Source organism: Equus asinus, chromosome 1 (assembly GCF_041296235.1).
Source record: "Equus asinus isolate D_3611 breed Donkey chromosome 1, EquAss-T2T_v2, whole genome shotgun sequence".
Lineage (NCBI taxonomy): Eukaryota > Metazoa > Chordata > Mammalia > Perissodactyla > Equidae > Equus > Equus asinus.
In genome coordinates this window covers 141,210,770-141,233,681 of record NC_091790.1, presented here as the reverse complement: position 1 = coordinate 141,233,681, position 22,912 = coordinate 141,210,770, and the positions used below count along the sequence as shown (strand labels likewise).

General features: G+C 36.7%; 1 protein-coding gene and 1 long non-coding RNA gene across 3 annotated transcripts in view; one reads left to right on the top strand and one right to left on the bottom strand.

The window, feature by feature from the left end:
• Positions 1-22,912, bottom strand: part of UMAD1 (UBAP1-MVB12-associated (UMA) domain containing 1) — a 210,870-nt gene that overhangs the window by 36,483 nt on the left and 151,475 nt on the right. The window lies entirely within an intron of this gene.
• Positions 1-22,912, top strand: part of LOC123284430 (uncharacterized) — a 154,840-nt gene that overhangs the window by 117,596 nt on the left and 14,332 nt on the right. The window contains exons 1-3 of one of the 2 annotated variants that reach the window (XR_011503190.1): positions 11,218-11,355; positions 20,595-20,685; positions 20,799-20,932. This is a non-coding gene — a long non-coding RNA (uncharacterized lncRNA). Of the gene's footprint in view, positions 1-10,637; positions 10,903-11,217; positions 11,356-20,594; positions 20,686-20,798; positions 20,933-22,912 lie in introns of those variants that run through there. The other variant, XR_011503186.1, reaches the window with a different exon arrangement.

Sequence of the window (22,912 nt, the reverse complement as noted above, 5' to 3'; positions counted from 1 at the left end):
TAACCACTATGCTACAGGGCCAGCCCCTCTCATTGTGGGTTTGATTTGCATTTCCCTGATGAATAGTGATGCTAAGCACCTTTTCACGTACCTGTTGGCCATTTGTATGTCTTCTTTGGAAAAATGTCTTTTCAGGTCCTCTGTCCATATTTTAATTGGATTATTTGTTTTTTTTGCTATTGAGTTGTATGAGTTCCTTATATATTTTGGAATATTAACCCCTTATGAGATATATGGCTTGCAAATATCTTCTCCCACTCTCTAGGATACTTTTTCATTTGGATGATGGTTTCTTTTGCTGTGCAGAAGCTTTTTAGTTTGACGTAGTCCTACTTGTTTATTTTTGTTTCTGTTGCTTGTGCTTTTGGTGTCAAATCCAAAAAACCAAGACCAAAGTGAAGGAACTTACTGCCTATGTTTTCTTCTAGGAGTTTCATGGTTTCAGGTCTTACACATTTAAGTCTTTAATCTATTTTGACTTAATTTTTGTAAGCAGTATAATATAAGGGGCCTATTTCATTCTTTGCATGTGAATATCCAGTTTTCTCAACACCATTTATTGAAGAGACTGTGCTTTTCCCACTGACTATTCTTGGTTCCTTTGTCAAATATTAGTTGACCATATATGTGTGGGTTTATTTCTGAATTCTCAATTCTGTTGCATTGGTCCATAATCTATTTTTATGCCAATTCCATACTGTTTTGATTATCATTGCTTCATAATATAGTTTGAAATCAGGAAGTGTGATGCCTCCAGCTTTGTTCTTTTTCAAGATTGTTTTGGCTTTTCAGGGTCTTTTGTAGTTCCATACATATTTTAGGATTGTTTTTTCTATTTCCGTGAAAAATGCCATTGAAATTTTGATAGGGATTATGTTGAATCTATAGGTTGCCTTGGGTAGGATGGACATTTTAACAATTTATTAAGTCTTCCAGTCTATGAACAGGATATCTTTCCATTAATTTCTGTCTTCTTCCATTTCTTTCATCAATGTCCTAGAATCTTCAGTGTACAGATCTTCCACCTCCTCGTTTAAATGTATTCCTAAATATGCTATTGTTGGATGCCACTGTAAATGGGATTTTTTTAAATTTCTTTTTCAGATAGTTTGTTGTTAGTGTATAGAAATGCAACTGATTTTTCTATGTTGACTTTGTATTGAGCAACTTTACTGAATTTGTAAATTAGTTCTAAAATGTTTTTTGTTGGATTCTTTAGGGTCTTCCTTATAATGATATTCTGAATATGCATATATCTTTGCTTTGCTTTTCTTTATAATTGTGTCACAAATATTTATAGCTCTAAACAATATATTATATAGCTTTGCATGTTTTGAACTTCATATAATTATATTTATTTTTCTGTGGCTTGCTTTATTCTCCTAACACTATGTTAAGATTCCATACTGCTATGTGAAGCAGTTTTAAATCCAATTTCACTTTCTTAGAGTATCCCATTTATGAATAAGCACTATTTATTCATTCATTGTGTGCATGATGGATATTTGTATTGTCTCCAGTTCCGACTATCATGAATAGTGCTACTGTGATCACTCTTATGCATGTCCACTGGTCATAAAAGTCCTTCTAGGCTATACAACTAGCAGTGGAATTGCTGGGTCATAAAGGAATCACATGTTCAATTTATGAAGAGATGCCAAATTATTGTTAAAAGTGGCTGTACTAATTTTATTACTTGATTGGATAATGTTGATTGATTATAAGATAATCTTTAAAATTGTATTGATATTTGCTCTATGGTACAGTATATGACTTATTTTCATAAATGTTCCGGGTGTACTTGAGAAGAATATCCACTGTATATAGTCTGTGGTCAACATCAACTTCTTAATTCTGTTGCTCAAATCATTTACACCCTTCCTGATTATTACTGTCTATTTCAACAGTCAGCACACTACAGCCCATGGGCCAAAGCTGGCCCATAGCCTCTGCCATACAGCCCAGTGAACTAGAAATGATGCAAAAAGAAATATGCAACAGAGAGCATATGTGCCCTGTAAAGTCTAAAATATTTACTATATGGCCCTTTTTAAGAAAAAGTTTGGTGCTAATATCTGTTGCCAATCTTCCTCTATTTTGTGTATATGGGATGCCACCACAGCATGGCTTGATGAGCCGTGTGTAGGTCTGTGCCTGGGATCTGAACGCACGAACTCCAGGCTGCCAAAGTAGAGCAGACAAACTTAACCACTATACCACCAGGCTGGCCCCTAAGCTTTGCTTTTTAACAAATGGATTTTGTTAATTACTCATATTATAGTGACTGACATATCTGCATTTATTCTACCATCTTATGTGTGCTCTTTGTTTTTCTTTTTCTTCTCTTTTACTTTCTTTTGGGTTGACTGAATATTTTTATTCCTTTTTAAGTCTCCACGAATTTAGAATTTATACTATTTCTTCTCATATGAACCACTTTCATCATTCCTTCTTGCAGCTCAGGTCTTCTATCTGGAATCATTTTCCTTCTGCCTGAAATACATCATTTTGAATTTCCTTTAGAGAGAGTCTCTTGGTTTTGTATACCTGAAAAGAACTTGCAGGTTTTGCATATCTAAAAATAACTTTATTTGCCCTTATTCTTGAAATTTTTGCTGTATATGGAATTCTGCGTTGACACATATTTTCTTACCACTTTGAAGATACTATGTCACTGCCTTCTGGCTCCACTGTTGTTATTGACAAGTCAGCTGTAACTCTGTTATGATTTTGAGGCAATCTTTTGAAATATTTCATTGTTTTTTGGTGGTGTGTAGATTTGCTATTATAAGTCTAATGTGGATTTCTTTCTGTTTATTCTTTTTGGAATTTTTTGGGCTTCCTAAATCTGAAGATTGATATCTTTCACCAGTTTTGGAGTGTTATTAGCTTCTATCTTTTCAAATATTGTCTCTGCCCCATTCTCTGATTTTGACCCCTCTGCTCTGGGATTCCATTAAGATGCATGTTAGACCTCCTCATTTTATTACATTATAATATTAGCTATTATATTATTAGATGTTGTTTTATTATAATATATAATAGCACCCTGCATGCTATTATTTGCATTTCTATATCTCTCTGTGTTACATTCTGAGTAACTCCTTTGATCTGTCTTCTAGCCCATAAAATCTCTCTTCATCTATGTCTAATATATTAAATGCCAACCAGTGCATTAAGTGACTATTTTTAATTCCTAATGTTCCAATTTGTTTTTTGCCAAATATGCTTGATCTTTTTTAAAAAGTCTCATGATCCTTAGCATATTTTCAAGTCTGTCTTTTAGTCTTTAAATATAGTAAACATAACTATTTTGTCTTAGATGAGATATACTAAAAACTGAGTCTCTTGCATATCTGATTCTGCTATGTTTTTGTTAACTCTCACTCACACAGCCTTATTTCCTTACATATTTTTGTGAAGTTTGACTGAAGAATCAATATTCCTTGGAATTCTATCTGTAAGAATCTTTCAGGCCTGGTTAAAAGGGACTCCTCCACAGGGGAGTTATGTTCGCTTCTGCCAGAACCTAGGGATACAAACGACCCAGGAAAATTTAAGCTAAGTTCTTGACTTCTGGTTTTCTTGAACCTTTCAAAGGTATCATCAAGTAACTGAAAAATGTAATGGCAAATTTAAAAAGACAGACAATATGACAAATAGAGAACAGAAGGAAGAGAACTGAGATCTAAACGACTCCTAAAGGATACTCTGAAGAAGAAATCAGTCTTGAGACCCACACCTTGCTCTATATGGTAAATTTTTAAATTTCAAAGACAAAGAAAATAAACTATAGAATTACACAGAAAAGAAAATTACCTACCCAGAAGATAATGGAGTGATATGTATAGCTTTGAGCAAACCAAAGATGGTGACATAAGAATTTTATAGCTGGTAAAATTACTGTTTGTGTGTAAAGACAACAGAAAACCAGTTTTAAATATGCAAGAACTTAAAACTATATTCAAGTTATTTTTAAAGTAATTATGTAGAGATGTTTAACATCAAAATTAAGAAATTCAGGAAGATAAAATTATTGTACAATGATTGATGGTAAGCAGTTAAATATAGAGGTAAATCAGTGTAACAGTTGTGGATAGGAAACCAGATTAAGAAGAGTTATTCAATACAATTAATAAAATCCAATCCTTAAGATTATATTAATAAAGACTGTAAGTAAGAAGGAGTATGTAAGATTATATTTTACATGCTATGAAGCTGAAAACAAAAAATATAATTCTTAGATTTGACAGGTTGGTGAAATTTAGATTATAGAATGTTTTTAGAGACTATAAAAATAATCACTTATGTAAATAAAAAATATCTTCCATATCATTGAAGAAAAAACAAACAAAACAAGATATTATCCATAGGAATGAAAAGAATAAAAACTAAAAGGAAGCAAAAAACCCCAGAAAACCCTAAAATAACTAATATAAGATCACATTTATCAGCTATTTCAATAAATGTGTTTTAAATCTCTTTATTGAAGGACAAATAATTTCCTTTGTTACTTAAAAGGTGACTTTTATATTATGCCACCTGTCATGGTAGCACACAATTCTATTTTATTTCCTTTCTACCACTTACCACTATTAGAATGGTCTTGTTTCTTGCCCAATTCTCTGCACTAGAATATAAACTCCATAAGAAAGAATCCTGGCTGTCTTGTTCATGCCTATATTGCTAGGACCTCAATAAAGAAGAGTTGTATCAATCAGTGAGAGTAGGAATGAGTGAATGACTAGAAGTCACGAAGAAAGATTAAAAATAAAAAGGCAAACAAAAAGAAAGCAGAAGTTAAAATAAAAATGTCATATAAAAAGTGATAGCAAAATACTTCAAAAAATATATAGAAGATGTTTTTGATGTTGATAAAAGACAAAACCCATAATGAAATTTAGAAGTCATAAATCTTGTTACATCAAACAACAGGATCAACATATGTAAAGCAAAACGAAAACACAGAAATACAGACAGAAAATGATAGAATTACAATGATGGTCAGTGACTAATACACTTCTAATAGTCTTCAACAGCTTAGGTCAATAAAACATAAATAAGAACATAGAATATTTGAATAATTTACCCCCTTGAATGTGTGTGTGTGTATTTTATATGCATATAAACAACTTTGTACCCAACAAAGTATTTTCTAAGTAGCCATATATTGTTTAATCAGAAAATAATCATTAATAAAAAATACTACATTCCACTGGTAAAAAACTTTTGACAAGCCTTCTTCCCCAAAAGCTGTTTAAAAAATAATTCATGGAATTGAAATAAAAATTTGGAGTAGATACAAATTTATCTAGATGGAAAAAAAATTTTAAGTCTAAGCATCTGGAAACCATTAGCAAGACTGGTCTAACATTTTTGCAAATGTCACATTTATCTAATACCTTCTAAGGAGTACAGTCTCAAACAGGCAAATAAATTGCAGGAAGATTTCATAAGCCTGAATGAGTGGACAGAAAATTGGAATAATGCTTTCTGAAGGCACTAGGGCAGTTCAGTTCCACAACCACATGACAAATAACAATAATTTTTCTGCATAAAAACTATGTTAAATTTGATTTCAGAATGCTATGTATAACTCTATATGCCTTGAGAAATGAAAGGCAAAGAATGAAGGTAACATTTATTGAGCAAATATGTGTTGTTCTGATGTATAATTAAATCTAATAATCAATACCTAAAAGAATGGCTGTTTTCATTGACTCAACAAATAGTTCCTAAGAACCTACACTATGTCAGGCATTGTTATAAGCACTGGGAAGACGTATAATAAAATTAGGTGAAATGTATTGTATAGTAGTAGGTGGTGATATGTACTATAAAGAAAAATAGAGCAGAAAGGAGGGATGGAGGGTATTGGAGTAGACAATTACAATTTTAAATAAAATTAGTCAGGAAAGGCTTTCCTGAGAAGATGATAATTGAACAAACATTTGTAGGAGATGAGGGAAGGGTATACCAGGGCAGAACAGCCAATGGGAAAGCTCTGAGGCAGGAGTATAAACAGTCAGGAGGCAGTGAGGTTGAAGCAGTGTGAACAATGGAAATGGTAGTAGAATGGGCTACTGGGAGACCAGACTGTGTAGGGTCCTGAGGTTATGGTCAAAGACTTTGGCTTGTACTTGAAAACTGATGTGCCTTACGTTTGAAAAGAATCACTACGTCCTTTGAGTAGTTGAGAGTAGCCTGCTGAGCAGCAAGGATGGAAGAAGGGAGTTAAGAAGCTTGTACAGTAATCCAGGTAGAAGATAATGGTTGCTTGGACCTAGGTGGCAGTGAAGGGGGCAAGGAGTGATGGATTCTGAATGTATCTGGAGGTATAGCCAAGAGAATTTGCTGGTGGATCAAATGTAGGTAAGAGATAAGAGGAGTGGGCATAACTCCAAAGATTCAGCCTGAGCAACTGTAAAGATAAAGTTTCATTCTTTCCATTTTACGGAAAGGTAACTAGATGTTGTTCTAAAGCTCACAGTTTTTCCACAATGCCTCATTACTTGAGGAAAAAGGTAACTAAAATCATGTGCATAGAGCTTCTACCATACAGATTACAGACTTTTCATGTTACAAATGAAGGTTGAGAAGACATTTTCTTTTAATAATTGGTAATATCTCCCTGAATTATGAGGTTTATTGTTACAATGATCTGGTGAAGCTTGAAAATGTAAAAAGGCTGGAAAGAGGATAGGAAATTTATGGATGACAGATTCCTATCAGGTTATCTACGGATGGCAGGGATCCTGGGGTAGATCTTCACATTCCTGAGGCTGATGCCATGATAAATTACCCAGAGAACCTCCTCGGAAACCAACATTGGACAGAATGAGATGGAGAACAGACTTTCCAAAGATTAGATATGAGAATCTCGTTTGCTCTGGCTTCTTCATTTCAAGTGTTTCAAATAGAAATTTGAAAAAGTAACTACCAATGTTCAAGCTGCTTTTCAGGGACTAAAGATGTTTTTTAAGCGTATATACAGAGCTGTGTTTTGGACATTTAGCATATAGATATAGCTTTCCAATTAGTTTCTCATAGTATAAACCTTAATAGGCTCCAAGAAATGTATTTGTTTAATTTCTTCAAGCTTTCTTTTATATTGTCTCATTTGCCATGTTAATAGGATGCCCCAGCAATACAAGTCCATTTTGTTGTTGTTGTTGAGATAAAATATATTCTCTTTTCCATTATTCTTATTGGAAACATTACATTGGACATCTAGAATTAATTTTCTTCTATCCTGCTATCTTTGTCTATTTGTATAAACATGCTATGGTGGGGTAATTCCCAAGAGTTGGCTCTCTTAAATCTGACCCCTCCTGACGTCCCTATTTCAATGAAAGGTACTCCCTCTTTCTTCCCAGTCATCTTGACCCCGCTCCTTCCTGTCCTTCATGTCTATGGCAGGACCGTTGCCAATATCAAGAAATACTAACTCTGCAGTATGCCTCATGTGTATAGTACCTCTCTTTTTCACTCCCAATGCTAAGAGTCCAGAGATGACTCTGGTGTTAATTTTGGCAACATCTCTGAAGGCATCTCCTCTCCCCTGGTCCCTCTCCCTGCTGCACTTCATCTGGCATGCAGGGGCCTGCTTAATTTTAAATCACCGCTCTGGTCATATCACTCCATCAAAACCATATAGTGGCTTCATGTTGACAGCAGAATTAAGTATAAATTTTTCCTTTTTTTTTTTTTTTCTGCTTTATCTCCCCAAACCTCCCCTGTACATAGTTGTATATCTTAGTTGCAGGTCCTTCTAGTTGTGGGATGTGGGATGCCGCCTCAAGGTGGCCTGATGAGCAGTGCCATGTCCGCGCTCAGGATCCGAACCCCAGGGCGCCGCAGCGGAGTGCATGAACTTAACCATTCGGCCACGGACCTGGCCCCTTAAGTATAAATTTTTCTACCTACCTTTCAGGGCCCTCCCCAATGTGGCCCCACACTGCCTTTCCATTCTTATCTCCTACCACTTCCTTTACAAGGTTGCTACAACTCTAGCAAAACCAATCACTCTTCCCTCAACCCGCCTCCGTTTCAGCAGCTCGGTGCCTCTGCTCACACAAAAACATTCCTTCTTGTCTTTCAAACTTCCCCTCTTGTCTATCGCAAGTTGACCTATCCTTCAAGTCCTATCTCAAATGCAGCTTCGAAGAGGCTCTTGCTGATGCCCCTGATCAGCGTGACCACCAGCTCCACTGCACTCCCACCTGTTGGCCCAGCACTTTGTTTATACAGCGCTTACTGCACTCTGCAGACCCGAGCACCCTTCTTATCTTCAACACTTTAGTCTAAGCTCCTAGAGGATGAAAAGAGTGCTTTGCTCATCTCTGAATCTCCCAGGGTGGTAGGATGGTGCCTGACACAAAGGTGAGTTCAAGGATTATCAGTGACGAGAAGCGTTAAAGAGTAGACATCTTAAAAGAGGCTGTTTTTAAACGTACTATTAAAAGTGAACATTCCCCTTTCACTTAATGACAGGATATCAGTGGAGACAAACGGATGTAACAGTATCTTTCTGGTCCTCTTCAGTATTCTTTCTACTCTTCTGTGTAAACAGAATTTACATTATAGTGATTAAAAGTCCCTGTAAAATGGTGTCATGAGGCCACATCTGGGAAGAGGGTCAGTCTGTACCAATCTGTTCTTGACTCACTATATAGCGCGTAAGGAGAATATGAGATGGTGTGTTTGGATTAGAGACAGAAAGGAAATGGAGTTTTCAAGGGAGAAAAAAATTACAAAAGAACAACCTGTTTCACAAAATGTAGTCTGTGGAAAAATCTTTCAGCTGAATGTCAAGATTAAGAAAAATCAATAAAACCTTTGAAACCAGAACTATGCGAAAGGCTTTTTGGGCTTGATGGCAAAATACAAAGCTATGGCTTCAAGAAAGTAAAATCTTTCTCCAATAACCACAAAAGCAATTCTTCAATATTCAGGAGCCTCCATGGCCCCAAAATATGCTTAGAACAAATTGCTTATTACACAGATAGGGATAGTCAAGATTCAAAGGGCCAGCACTTTCAAAAGGAGTTTTACCAAGACTGTAATTAGTTGTTCTGGCAAAAACTGCATACACGTCTAATTGCATACACAATTGGCTAATTGTATCTTCAAAATGAAGGGTAAAGGGTTAATTGTATCCACATCTGGCCACAAAGAAAGAGATTGTCCTTTGAAAATATGACACTACACTTACATGAAAATTTGCATTAAACAACCATCCCTATTACTAATAATTCTAACAATACCACATGCTTACAAATTAATACCTTTCATCATGACCCTGAAAACACTTTACAAACATTAATTAATCTCAGAATACTCCTATGAGGTATGAAAGGTGATTATCCCAACGGTGTCAATGAGGATATACAGGAAAGTTAGGTAGTTGTCAAAAAGCCACATAGGGAATCAGTGTTGCCAGCCCCTGGCTGGGAACACTGGCCCAGTCCCCGGGGAGGTTCAATGGGGAGTCTGGTTCACAATCAGCAAAAATGTGCCTAAAATCAATGCAAACCTAAGTAATCAAATTTCAGAATAGTGAAAACTGGCCTGTGATTTAAAAACTCCTTTGACTTCTTTTATTCAAGGGAACATTAAAACATCAAGAATGGAGCTAATAAGTGAAACTGTTCTGTTCCTTGGTTTGATTTTGTGATCAAATATTTCAGATAATCAAAAAAAAGTACAGAGAATCCTATGATGCATCCCCAATGGATGGAACTTTTAAAAATAATGTAAGAGGAATACATTTCTGCAAGAGATGGATACTTAGAATATTCTGGCTATAGCAGCCTTAAGATGAGGACATGCTGGACATAAAGACATGGGGTGAGGGACTAAAATGGAGCAAAATTAACGTTACCTTAATTCTAACTGTGGTGAATTTATGTCAAATTACTAGTCAGGAGCATCCAGTGTACACTAGTCGAGAATATCTAACATAATATAAATAAACTTCCTTACAAATGCAGAAGTATATCATTAGTATTTGAGTAACCTTAAAATCTTCTCTAAGAATGAGAGATATAAGGGCTTATTTTTAACAACAACAAAATATACATTTTAGGACTGATTTATTTTTTTATTTTTATTTCTTTTGCTTAAGGAAGATTCACCCTGAGCTAACATCTGTGTTAATGTTCCTCTATTTTGTATGTGGGTTGCTGCCACAGTATGGTTGTCAACAGTGGTACAGGTCCGCACCTGGTAATCGAATCTGGGCCACCAAAGTGGAGTGTGTCAAACAACCACTGGGATACAGGGCCGGCCCCTGATTTATGAATTTATTTTTAAAGTTTTTATTTATTTATTTTTCCTTCTTCTCCCCAAAGCCCCCCAATACATAGTTGTGTATTTTAGTTGTGGGTCCTTCTAGTTGTGGCATGTGGGATGCCACCTCAGCATGGCTTGATGAGCAGTGCCACGTCCGTGCCTAGGATCGAAACCAGCAAAACCCCAGGCCGCTGAAGCAGAGCATGTGAACTTAACCACTCAGCCACGGAGCCGGCCCCTGATTTATTTTTGTATAATTAAAAAAATATATTCTTAAAACCACACCAGAAAATGTTTGGGTGATTTGCTTATTTATCAAAACTGATGATAAATTCTCTATGCAGATACTTATAAAGACGTGGAGATATAAGCATGCTCCAATTCAATTGGCTTCACTTATCTGATGAAGACGGTGCTGGAAGATACAAAGATGAGCAAGACACAGTTCCTGCTTTCACAGATATATGGTTTATGCATTTATTTATATTCACTCAAGCCCAACTATACCGCTTCCTACAAAGGTTTTGAGGCAACATCCAATAGAACAATAAAGAAAATATTGAAATAAAAAGTCAGCGACAAGGAAAATAGAAACAAAACATGCTGAAGGTAAGAATCAGTAGGACTGTGTTTCTACACTTCAGAGTTGTCTCAGAGTTACTGGGCACTCTGAGCAGAAAAGAAAGACACGTGTGTTTAGAAAGAAAGAAAAGTGGAAAAGAAAGAGAGAGACATCATATAACTAAATTTTTAAAAATGCCTACTAGAGGTAAAAATCAATATACTGTGGGAGTGCCAAAAACAGAGAACTGACTTCGGATAGGGGAACCTGGGAAAACAGTCTTTTTCTGGGCTGGGCTTGCAGGTCAGGGCTGAGCTCCAAGGCGGCTGCTGCAGAAAGGGCATTCCACACTCAGTACATGAAGGAAGAGGAGAGCTGTGCAAGCACGAGGCACGTTTGGGAAGTGGAAGTAGATTCTAGCACAGAGGGCGAGGAGGAATGCCGTCCTGGAGGAGGAAGCCTCGAGCTGCAGGCCCACTGCCGACGCCATGCTAAGCTCTGTACGTTCGTTAAGTAACAGGTAACACTAGATTTTGATGGGGGGAGGGGCAGGCAGAAATACAACTTTTTCTTTTCTTTCTTCTTTTTTCCTTTTCTCATTAAGTACAAAACTCCGACAGTGTACAAGGAATAGACCAAAAGGGCAAAAGTCAGGAGGAAGAAAGATCTGTCTGGAGGCTCTGTAGTAAATCAAATGAGGGATGACTGGGTCTGATCTCTGGTCCTGGCACAGGAGAGGTAAAGAAGAGGACACACAAGAGACTCTCTGACAGCACTTGGTGAATAATTAAACGTGAAGAAAGGATGAGCCACATGTGACTCGAGTCCCTAAATCCTACCTGACCCAGCACATCCGCAAGGCTGACACTGCATGTTTTTTCAAATGTGTTATTAGGACCAGTATCAATAAAATTAACATACCCCTTTGTATCATAAATTTTTTTCATCAATGAAAAGTATACAAAATTGTTTTTTAAAATTATATCAGAATATGAAATGTATCTTTCTTTAAAATAAAAATGAAATGTGCTATTTCAGCCAGACCCATGATCTAAGACCTAAAGCACCGGATATATGTCTAGCTCAGGTTTCAGCATTTCCTTTTCTCTCTTTATTTAAATTTATAAAAAGTAAAATGAACTTGAATTTTTTTTCAGAGATTCAGATGACTTGTACTCACTGTCTTTGTAGTCCCCTCCAGCATTGCCAGGGATAATGCAAAACTATGATCAAAGTAGATGCTTAAAAATTTCTTGCTGAATGAATAAATTTAAAAATTAAAGTCAAATAAAATTAACTGTTCCTCCAAGCTGTAGACAGTTATTGTTGTTAGTATTAGACCCTGTTAAATGCAGGCGTGTACGTGATTGCAGTTCATTAAATGACAATTTAAAAATTTCATCAGGAAAAATCGATTTCCTAAATAATTTACCATTATCACCAAATTTGTTGTTACGGAAAACTGCTAGCTGTCAGATCCAAAGCCAAGTCCTCATTAGTGCTGGTGCTAAGAACTGCTATAAGGAGAAAGAACAAGAGAAATGTCTGAGAGATCCCGCCACGTACTTACGTTTCCTTAGAAAGTGACATGACTATATGGTCAATATTATATAATTAGAAATTTCATCCCTTATAATAGTGTTCCATCTTTGTGTTTCGAAGGAAACTGATTTTTATCTACTCTACTTTAAAGATAAGATTATTGTCAGTGACCTTCTAATCACATATAAAATAGAGATCAGACTTTTAGATTTGACATTCAAAGCCCCAGATGATCTGTGCCAACTGACTTCTAGTGATCATTCCCTCTAATCTCCTGGTCAGTGATTCCTGAGGAGTGAGGGTTCAGACCACTAGCTGTGCAAGTGCTGAGGAGGAGGAGCACTGAGAGGCTGCGGTTCAGGAGGGTTTCATGAGCAAGAAGGAAGGCAGGGTGGGGGGCAAGACATGTCAGGAGCTATCTTCTTTCTTTTCCGAATCAAAGCCTTCAGTGGCAGCCCCTCAACTCCTGCACGTGCAAGCATGTGTGCATATACACGGAGGTCAGCAGGGATGGGGCTCCTGGGGATTCACCCACCTGCAGTGAACTCAGAAGTAGGGGCCCTGGGAAGCCGGAGGCAGAGCTGTGGCATGCGATTCTGATTCAGTGACTTGGCAGTTAAGTGTTTGGATGAGTCCAACACATCTGAATTAAAGTTTGAGCCACATAAAAAAGTGACCTAGGCAAGTCATTTGATTTTCCTGGGTCAGTTTTCTCAACTGTAAAATGGAGAGAACTAAACGATATAATATATGTACACAATATACACACTGCACTCAGCACAGTACCTAAGCATAGTAGAAGAGCAATAAATAATAACTTGATTCTTATCACTGAATGCCAGATCCAGAACACCAGAGCTCTGGGAATCAGTATTCTAACCTCACTCGTCCATTTTACCAACCAGCATCTATCAAAAACCCCTTTGCTTCCTAAAACACGCAGTTGTAAACTCAACTAAAGAATTCAGTGAAAATATGTTGAACTGGATAAAAAGTTTTTGCATCTTCCCAAACAAGATGGCAGAGGTGAATGGCAAAGGAAGTCTTTTGTTCCACCACTCTTTGAACGTTATCCAATAATCTGACACATTCAAAAAAAGAGAATGACTCTGAAAATGGCCTTACGATGGTTTCTTGAAACAAACGTTTGCTCAAAAAAAGTCATCTAAACCATTTTGGTTAAAAATTGATTCTACAAACAACCTATGAGAGAAGGTGTTAAATATATTTATATATTTTCAACTTTACATACATGTGAATTGGAATTTTTGCTGCTGGTTAACATTAATGCTAAGAACCAGAATTATCTTATTAGATGTAGAATCTCATCTTTGTCTTCAACAGCATGCCACTGAGCCAAATATCCCTTTACTACTCTGACTGATCACAGAATGTTCCATCTTCCCTTCTAAAGAACTTAATTTGATTTAAGTTTACTAATTCTACTTCATTATGTATTTCAAAATTTTAATATTACCATTTTCTAAGTTACCTTTTAGTTGGCAAGTAAAGTTAGTTTTACATTTATGATATTGGCATGAAATTTTCTCTTCAAATAAATGTATTAAGTTAAAACCTGGGTCAATTTTTAAAATATAAATTAAAAAATCTTAAAATACTAAAAATACTTAAATAATATAAGTATATTAAATATATCACTATAAATTTCCTAAAGCCACAGGTGTTCAAGTCAAAGGTAGGGGGACAGCCTCCTTGTCTGCCTGTCCAAATCTATTTATCGCCCACCTTTGCAGAGGGTCTTCCATGGCCACTGTAATCACAGCAATCACTCTCTCAATTCTGAACTTCTCCTAGAGAATTTAGTCTATACTATATGATTTAGTTTTTACTAGATGATCAATACATAATCATATGCTGTAATGTACTCTTACTTAAATTTTTATGTGTCTGTGTCCTGGACTATTAGACTGATAAAACACGTGAGAGCAAAAAGAATTCATTCATATCCTTGGCACTGAGCATAGCACTAAGCATTTGGCAAACAGTAGGCATGCTATACGTATTTTCCAAACAGTCTTATATTTCATCAAAATAATTACATCTTAAAGGAAATTCTATTATAATAAGAACTAAAATAAACTGATTTTTAGTTATAAATATTTTTTATTTGAATGATCTCATAAAGACAAAAGATAACAGATTATTTGCGCTAATTCGAATTGTTATAAGACCACTAGTTGCGTATCAGTGGGCTCTTTCCCTTCTGCCTTAGTTATAGATGTATCATAGCAATGTGCTCAGCTAACAACATTTCCCAGTCATCTTTGTTGGTAGGGGTAGCTAATGAGATTTAAGTGAAAGCTGTTGGATGGGCTTTTGGCTTTTGGGAAAGCTATTTAAAGGAGGCTTCCTTTTGCCTCAATCCCTTCCTTCTCCGGTTGGAGATGCAGTGGCCATCTTGTAATCAAGATGCTACCTACTGTATGGAAGCCACAGATTAAAGGTAGTGGAGCAGAAAGATAGAAGTCTAGGGTATTGACGGTGTCATGGAGCCATTACATTGGCCCTCAACTGCTGAACTCAGGACATTTTTAGATGGAGAATTACTTTATTAATTCCATGATTGGGTATGCCCTGAGGGGACAGAACATAAAACAGTTAAGTTTTCCTGTATGTAGACTAGTCAAGAAAGGAGCAATGTCAGGCTACCATAATAAGACTCTCTTCCTCTCTCTCCCGCCTCGTGCATCCCACTCCCATCCTCTGACTCCTTCCCACCCCAAAGAGATGGATGGGCAGCCTTGGGGGTAGAAGGTACAAAAAATGAAAGGAAAGATACAGAACCTGAAGGGAAAGGATGCCTAAGGCAAACTTAGGTTTCTTTTTTACATAAGGCTGCCCATGACCACCCTGCTCTGTGGGAGTACTCTATTTACTCTGCAAGAAATTCCCTAGTTAACTAGTAAACAGCATTGGTAGAGGAGCTATTCAGTTGACAATTAAGAGTCACATTTCTATTCACCAACTGTTGTGAAAGAAAGGACAAAACTGTGGTAGCAAGCAGCTAAAGCACAGGATCAGTTCAATGGGATTGGATTTACCTAAAGTTTTACCCTGTGGACAGTGGATCCCTTCAGACACTCAAACACTTCTCAAGTGCTTGTTATTTTCTAGGGTCTGTGCTAGAAACTAGAGATTTGGAAATGATGATGACGATAATGTTTTGTCCTGAAAAAACTTGCAAACTTCGACAGAAGACAGACATGTAAATAAACCATTACAATACACTGTGATGTACGTGATACCACAGGCGTATATGAAAGCTGAAGGAGGAGAGCAGAATTCACTCTAAGGACAGTGAAGGGGTCAGCAAAAGCCTCACAGAGCAAATGATGCCTATACAGGATTTTCAAAGATGAATAGGATTGTGCCAGGGAGACAAAAGAGGATATGCATTCCAGTCAGACGGAGCAAAGCACAAAAAGCTGGAGATATGAAGAAGCACGGTATGCATGGGGCACTACAAATACTTGTTATTGCTGTAGCATCAAGTGCTGAGAAAGCAGTAAAAGAAAGGGAATTAAGCAGAGCCCAGGTCAGGAAGGCATTGAATGCCATGCTATCAGCGTGGACTTCATCTGCTAAGTTATCGCTGAAGGTGAGCCAGTGGTATGTAAGCTGTATGTTTTAGAAAAATCGCTGTTGGCTGTCACTTTGGAAGGGAGTGAGGCTGGAGGAAGGAATATCACCTAGGAAACCTTAGTAATAAAGCTGATGACAAGGGATGAGGACGTGCATTTCAGCGGTTCTTCCCTGGTTCTGCTGTGTGGTGGGTGAGGTGGAGGAGGAGGGGGCGGGAAGGGAAGTTAAATCCTTCATCTGGACTGCAGTGTTCATTTTGGAAGGGTCACTTCTCACCCACCTGCCATGCACATTTATAAAGCACATAGGAAATGCACGTTCTCTCTGAATTCACTCTTTTAAGGTTTTTTATCTGTAATTATACTGCTAGAGATTGCATATTAAGTGAACCAAAAACAGAGACGGGTGTGAAGGAGAATCCGAATTCTGCCGTAGGTGTCCTCTTAGCTTTCAGACTCAGTATTTTCACTATAAAGTTATAAAAGGGAGCATTCACTTACAAAAGGGAGCATTTTTTTCTCTTTTAAAATAAGAAGTGGGCAAGATGAGAAGACAGTGTGCCCCTTCCTATCTCCCCGCTCCCCCCAAAAGTAGATAAATGAGAAAATTTGCTTGACACACTTCAGGCTTCAAAGAATTATACCCGTATCATGCTATTATCCCTAAGTCCTGGATGGAGACAGGATGATCAGGAAACAGCATTGTGCAGAAGGGCCAAGCATAGAATTTACCAGACTCAGGAGTTCTGTGAGTAAATGAGAGCTGAGCTATGGTTATAGTTGCCAGATTACAAATACAGATAATTTTTTTAGTCTAAGTATGACCCAAATATTTCATGAGACAAACTTATACTAAAAAATTATCTGTTATCTGAAACTCAAATTTAACAGGGCATCCAGTATTTTTATTTTCTAAATCTGGCAGTCCCAGTTATGGTGGTACCTTAAGGGGAAAAAAGTTGGCTCAATTAATGACCTATTTTATCTGATTTGTGGCATTTTGGTTTCTTTTATGCAATATGAAATGTTTTAGCTACATGAGGGAATTATGAAGCACAATATAAAAATATAAACATAAATGACAAGTAACTTACAAAAACTTTCCCAACAATATTGGGAATCTCCTCTTTTAAAATTTAAAAACTGTGTTGTTTAATACAGCGGGGGAGGGAGTGTTCACTCCTAACTAATGAAACAGAACACTAACACTTTTTAAAGAAAGAATAAATAATGTTCATTGATACATTATAAATACTCAACTTAAAAGACAAGTATTTCTAAGGAGCAAAGAGCCCACAAGAATACAGAGGCATAAGAATTTTTCTGAAGAGATAACACTTAGAAAAAAATTTTTTTAACAAAGCATACTTTTGTGATAAATGACAGAAAAGACACCCCCCCCCTCCCCAAAGAAGGTTTTCATGTTCACGAGGTCTTATTAATATGTCCTCAATTGACTGCCAGAAAATAGGGTGACACGGCCATCTTTGGAACCCAGGGCGAGGTGGGAAGCCTGACTGTCTAAAACTGGGATTCTTGCAGCATTGACACTAAAGCATTGTGGCTATATTTTATGCACTTTCAGCTCACTTTTATTATTTCCAGACCTCTTTCCTCATTAAGATACAGATATAAACTGGGCGCTACTTATAGGGTAGATACCAAACAGTCTGCTGGTGAGAGACAGACCTCCACCTTACATGCATATCAGCTGGAGGAAAAAGAGCCCTTATTCATCAAATTTAAAAAGGACTCTCTCATTTCATGCTAATGGTATGGTCCTTTGCATGCATGATACACAAAAGACTGCCTAAGATGAAAGGTGTTAAAAAGAAAACTACCAGTCCCAGACCTTTATTTTTGGAACAAGATTAACTTATTACTTTTTTAGAGACAGTAAATGACTAATTCAAGTATTACATTTATCTTCACAGAATGACCTTTACAGGTTTTATTATTATCAAGGTTTATCCAACTTCCTCTTTCTGCCTAACATAACGTGACTTCATTCTACTCATCTTAGTGCTCCAAAACCCTTTAGGTTGGTGTCAAACAGTTCATAAATTTAAAAATTTAAAATAAAGTACACACAGATTTTATATTTTTTCACAAAGGAAATGGTTAAACCTCACTGAAAAAAAGAGGCTGATTACTAATAACTGTTTGTTCCCCAGCTCCTACAACATGTAGGTTCTGCTTTGGTTAGTTTCTTATAAAAGCACAATAACAAAAACTCTTTTTTGGTTTGGATATTATTAGTAGTAGTAATATATAATAATATATTAAGTGACAATATTATTCCAGGATTGTAAATAAGATGATAAGCCATGATAATTTATGACATGCCATAATTTATGGTATATGGTAACATATGATTGGGTCTTTGAAAACCTATTTTAATTTAGATTTATGTTACTATTAATATCAACCGATTATTAACAACCATGTAAAGGCCATCAGGGGAAGAGGTGGAAAAGGGAGAAACCGTAGGTGCAGCTCATTCACTTGGGCTGCGCGACAACAAAGTGACATTTATTCCGTCTACAACTATCTATCAATTGCTATCAGTAACCTGAATCAGGGTTGGCAATGCCAAAGAACAGCTTCGACCTGCAGCCCTTAAAGTGAGCAAAAGGATAAGTGGGCTTCCCGGACTTCCTAAAGGACCAACTGTTCAAGAGGCTGAGAGAAGAGTCAAATATGCTGTTGTTAACTAACATTCACTATTCATACGAAGGATTTTTAACCTATTAGATGGGCATCATCTGCTAAGACTATAAGGTGAACCACCTATAGTTTTCAAGTTTTCTAGTAGTCATAGTAAGAAAGTTAAAAGAAACAGGGAAATTAATTTTAATACCCTTTTTTTTAACCCAATATATCCGGAATATTATCATGGTAACACATCATCATAAAATATTACTAAGATAGTTTACAATCTTTTTTTTATACCAAGTCTTTGAAACTCGGTGTGTCTTTTACAGTTACAGCACATCTGAATTCACACTAGTCACATTTCAAGTGCTCAGTTGCTACATGTGGCAAGTAGCGACCGCATTAGGCAGTGTAGTTAAAATTTCACAAACTGAAAAAAAAAGCCTTGTGCTTAATTACTACCCAATGTTTTCCTGCAAGTCAAATCTCAAACCACTAGTGAGGTTATTTGTTCTCTGTGTTAAGGAAGGCAGTAAAAACACAAAAAAGCTATACGACCCAAAACAGGAATTGAATCCTAAGAAGGTCATGCTTAATTTTCATTAATAACAAGTAATTATATATTAAACTACTTGCTTTCCCTGTCTACATTTTTGATCCTGCCACAAATTTCAGAAGTTTTAGTTTTTCTCTGAGGGCCTAATTATCAGCCACATCTCCACATTCAGTGAAATATTCAGATCTTTACCCTTTGCTATTTGAACAAAATAGAGTTCCAAACTAGTAAATGATGTAACTCCTAAATCCAGACTGGTTTATGACTAATTGGTAAGAAGTGTGGAGGTTCCTCATGAAAAGAGTTCCAAAAATTCAAGAAAAGAATAACTAAAAACAAATGAGTACCCAAATACACTAAATTCCAGGCTAACAAGCTCTTTGCCCTTATGAAAATACAAAAGACAGCTTAGGCCCTGCATGCTAAGCTGACACCCAACAAGCCATTTTAAAGAGCGGAGGCAGGGATGGTCATTAGTTGAAAAATAAGTGACAGAGAGGTGCCAGTATTTAATCCTCAAATCTGAATATTCAAAATTTAAAAGATATAATATTTTTTTAAGAAATGAATGTCAGTTCATTTTTTGCTTCTCTCTCATTTATTGTTAGAATAGTTTAATTTCAAGTTTGGGTTTTGACTTGACTGGTAATATATTAGAAACCAAATAGTTAATGGAATTATAAATTTTATAATCAACACCTAAAAGGATCTTGAAATACAATTTTCCTCTTAATCACTTATGAGATTAAAGAATATATTTAAAAGTCTGAAAAACTAAACATTCTCAAATTATTATGCTTTTATCCATAATTTATCTATAATTTAACCTATAATTCTTCTATCGTTTTCAGATCTCATATTCTCCAATAGCACCCCCTTTCTGCATTAGTAACTCTGTTAACACTTAACTTGATTGAGGAAAGCAGTGGTATGGTTAACTGATTCATTTAGTTAATTGATGGTTAGCTTCGTGATGCCCTAAAATTTGCTTGTGCGACAATTACCCCTGAAAGACACAGTCATCGCCTCCAGTCCTGGAGTTCAGTTATAGTCAACCGTCTTACATGATCTTGCAATAATGAGCTTTTAGAAGTACAGTGAAATTTTTTTAACCACAAATCTTCAACAGAGCAATAACTCAGAAATTTTCAGACATGGAGCACAATGTTCAAGAGAGTCTTGCCCAAAACAGGTATTTGAGAAATATTTATTGAAATAAATGAAATGGTCCAATAGTTCAAAAATACACTTGGATAAGAAACCAGGGAATTATCATCTATTAACCAGGTTTTAGTTAGGCAATAACAAAAATGTAAAGTTACTCATTGGATCTTTTGGTAACTAAATAACCTTATATAAGAATCTGAATCCATTTCTCTTTCAGAACAACACTACAACTATTTAAGTTGAAGGCCCAGAACACTGGTTTTAGTTCTCAATGTCAACAGGCATGAGGTAGAAGTTTAAAAAAACAAGTAAGTAACACCCATAGAGATTTATCCAATAAAAATGGCCCACCTTTTCCTGATCTGATTCAGTGGCCCTTTTGCACAAGTGTGATTTCTGCAGTGTGATTCTGTCTTTCCAGGTATGGTGTACAAGTGCTGAAATTCTTTTATTGACTTTGGACTTGCAAGTTCACCATGGTCCTGCCTGCCCAGCACTGGTTAACTGAAATGCCACTGCCATTGCTTCCTTCTTTCCTTCCTTCAACAACTATTTATTTGATATTTATTATTCATAAGCATTATTTCTGTAAACTGGGGTTTCAGCAATAAACAAGATAGAGAAGATGCTAGCTTTCAAGAATCTTACATACTTCCAGTAATTACCTGTAACTTGTCAGTTACAGCCTAATATGAGCAACTGTTGAATGTAAACATTATTTGATATATTAAAAATTGGGAATTAAAATCTTGAGAAATAGCAATAACATTCACGGTTTGAAGAAAATCCTCAGATGCTTATCATTTACTTATTTTGTCAACTTCTTAATTTTTGCACAACAAAGTCTAATCAGTTTTTGCTAAAGGGGGCCAAACACATACAAAAAGATACTTAGGAATCAACTGCTTAAAAATAAGAGAGAAAACATTTTGAATAATTTCAAAAATACCACTTAAAATGTCTTCAGTTAGGAATGGATACCAAAACAGTCAATATAAAAGAAAAAACATCCAAAACACAACTGAGTTTTGAGGAAAGGCATAACACATGACAGAGCTAAGGGCCTCTTTAGGATCTGGGAATTAGGATCATCGTTGAGCAGTGATTAAAAATAACCTGAAAAACTAAGAGGAACTGTGTAAGAATCTGGTGAGAATAATTAAATTCAGAGAGAACACGTAGTTTTACAAATATACTCCCATTAACCGAGCACTGAAAAAGTAAGGAACTTGTCCAAAGTTACAGTATTTTAGGGCTAGAGTAACGAACTGCACAACAAGTTATTCTGTCTTTGGTCTAATCTAAATGCTCATTTCTGCAAACATCAAACATTAAACATTCATTGAGGGGCTGATACATGCCATGCACAGTGCTAGGCACAGGGAACACAATGCTGAATCAACCAGGATTCCCACTTCATGATACTCCTGGTTATGACACAAGGAGCTACAACAGAGGCATGTACAGGTGCTGTGAGAGCAGAAGAGAGGACTTTACTCTGCCAAAGGAACACAAAGATGTCATCAAAGAAAAAAGATATCTCAGCGGAGGTTTGAAGGATGAATAGGAATTTTTCAAGTGAACACAAGGGGTGAGAGAGAAAGAAAGCTCTCCAGGAAAAGTAGAGAATTGCGTCTACAAACTCCAGGAGAAAGGAACGTGCCCACAGCATGGTAAGAAACTGTATGGTGACACAGAACACACCTGGAGGTTTAAACAGGGGGCAGAGCCAGACCTTGAAGGGCCATGTGCATCACACAAAAGTTACCGGATTTTCTCCTGTAAGCAGCTGAAGAGGCCCTGATGCCATCAAGGAAGGCAACCTCATGGTCAGATCTGTGGGCGAATGGACTGAATGAAAGTAAAAGTGGGGATCAGGAGGCCATTTCAGAAACTCTTTGCAATAGTCCATGTGAGAGATAATAGGCTTGAACTACTGCAGTTGCAGTGGGGAGGGAAAGAAAAGGACAGATAAGTGAGGTAGGTAGATGAAGTAGAAATAAAGTGACTTAGTGATCAACCGAATTGAGAGAGGAGGAAGAAGAGGAAGTCAAGGATAATTCCCCGGCTTCTGGCTGGAGAAGATACCCATCTCCATGCCAAGTGATTCTATCAGCTTTCCATTTTGGATTTTGGTTCCCTGAGATTGGTCACTGCTGCTTGCTCCTTTTGTCCTAAAGAATGTCCCTAGGTGCTACTGACTCTAGAGGCTGAAATAGGCAGTCACCACCACCTCTGAGTGATGGTGATGAGGCAGAGGCACCAGCTGTGCCTCTCCCAGCCTCATCTGTACAACCTTCAGCAACCAATGGCAGTAATCCTTTATATACTGCTCAGTTTCATTCTGTACACAAATAATTGAGTCAACATACAGTTATTATGGACCCCAGTAGTATAAGGCACTATGGAAAGTAAAAGCAAAGTGCAAGAGCAGGTTTCTGCTGAGTTATGCAGGAAAGCAATACAGGGCAAAGCTAAGGTTTCGTGGTCAGTCAGGTGCAAGTCCAAAATTCTGGCTCCATTACCAATACTGGT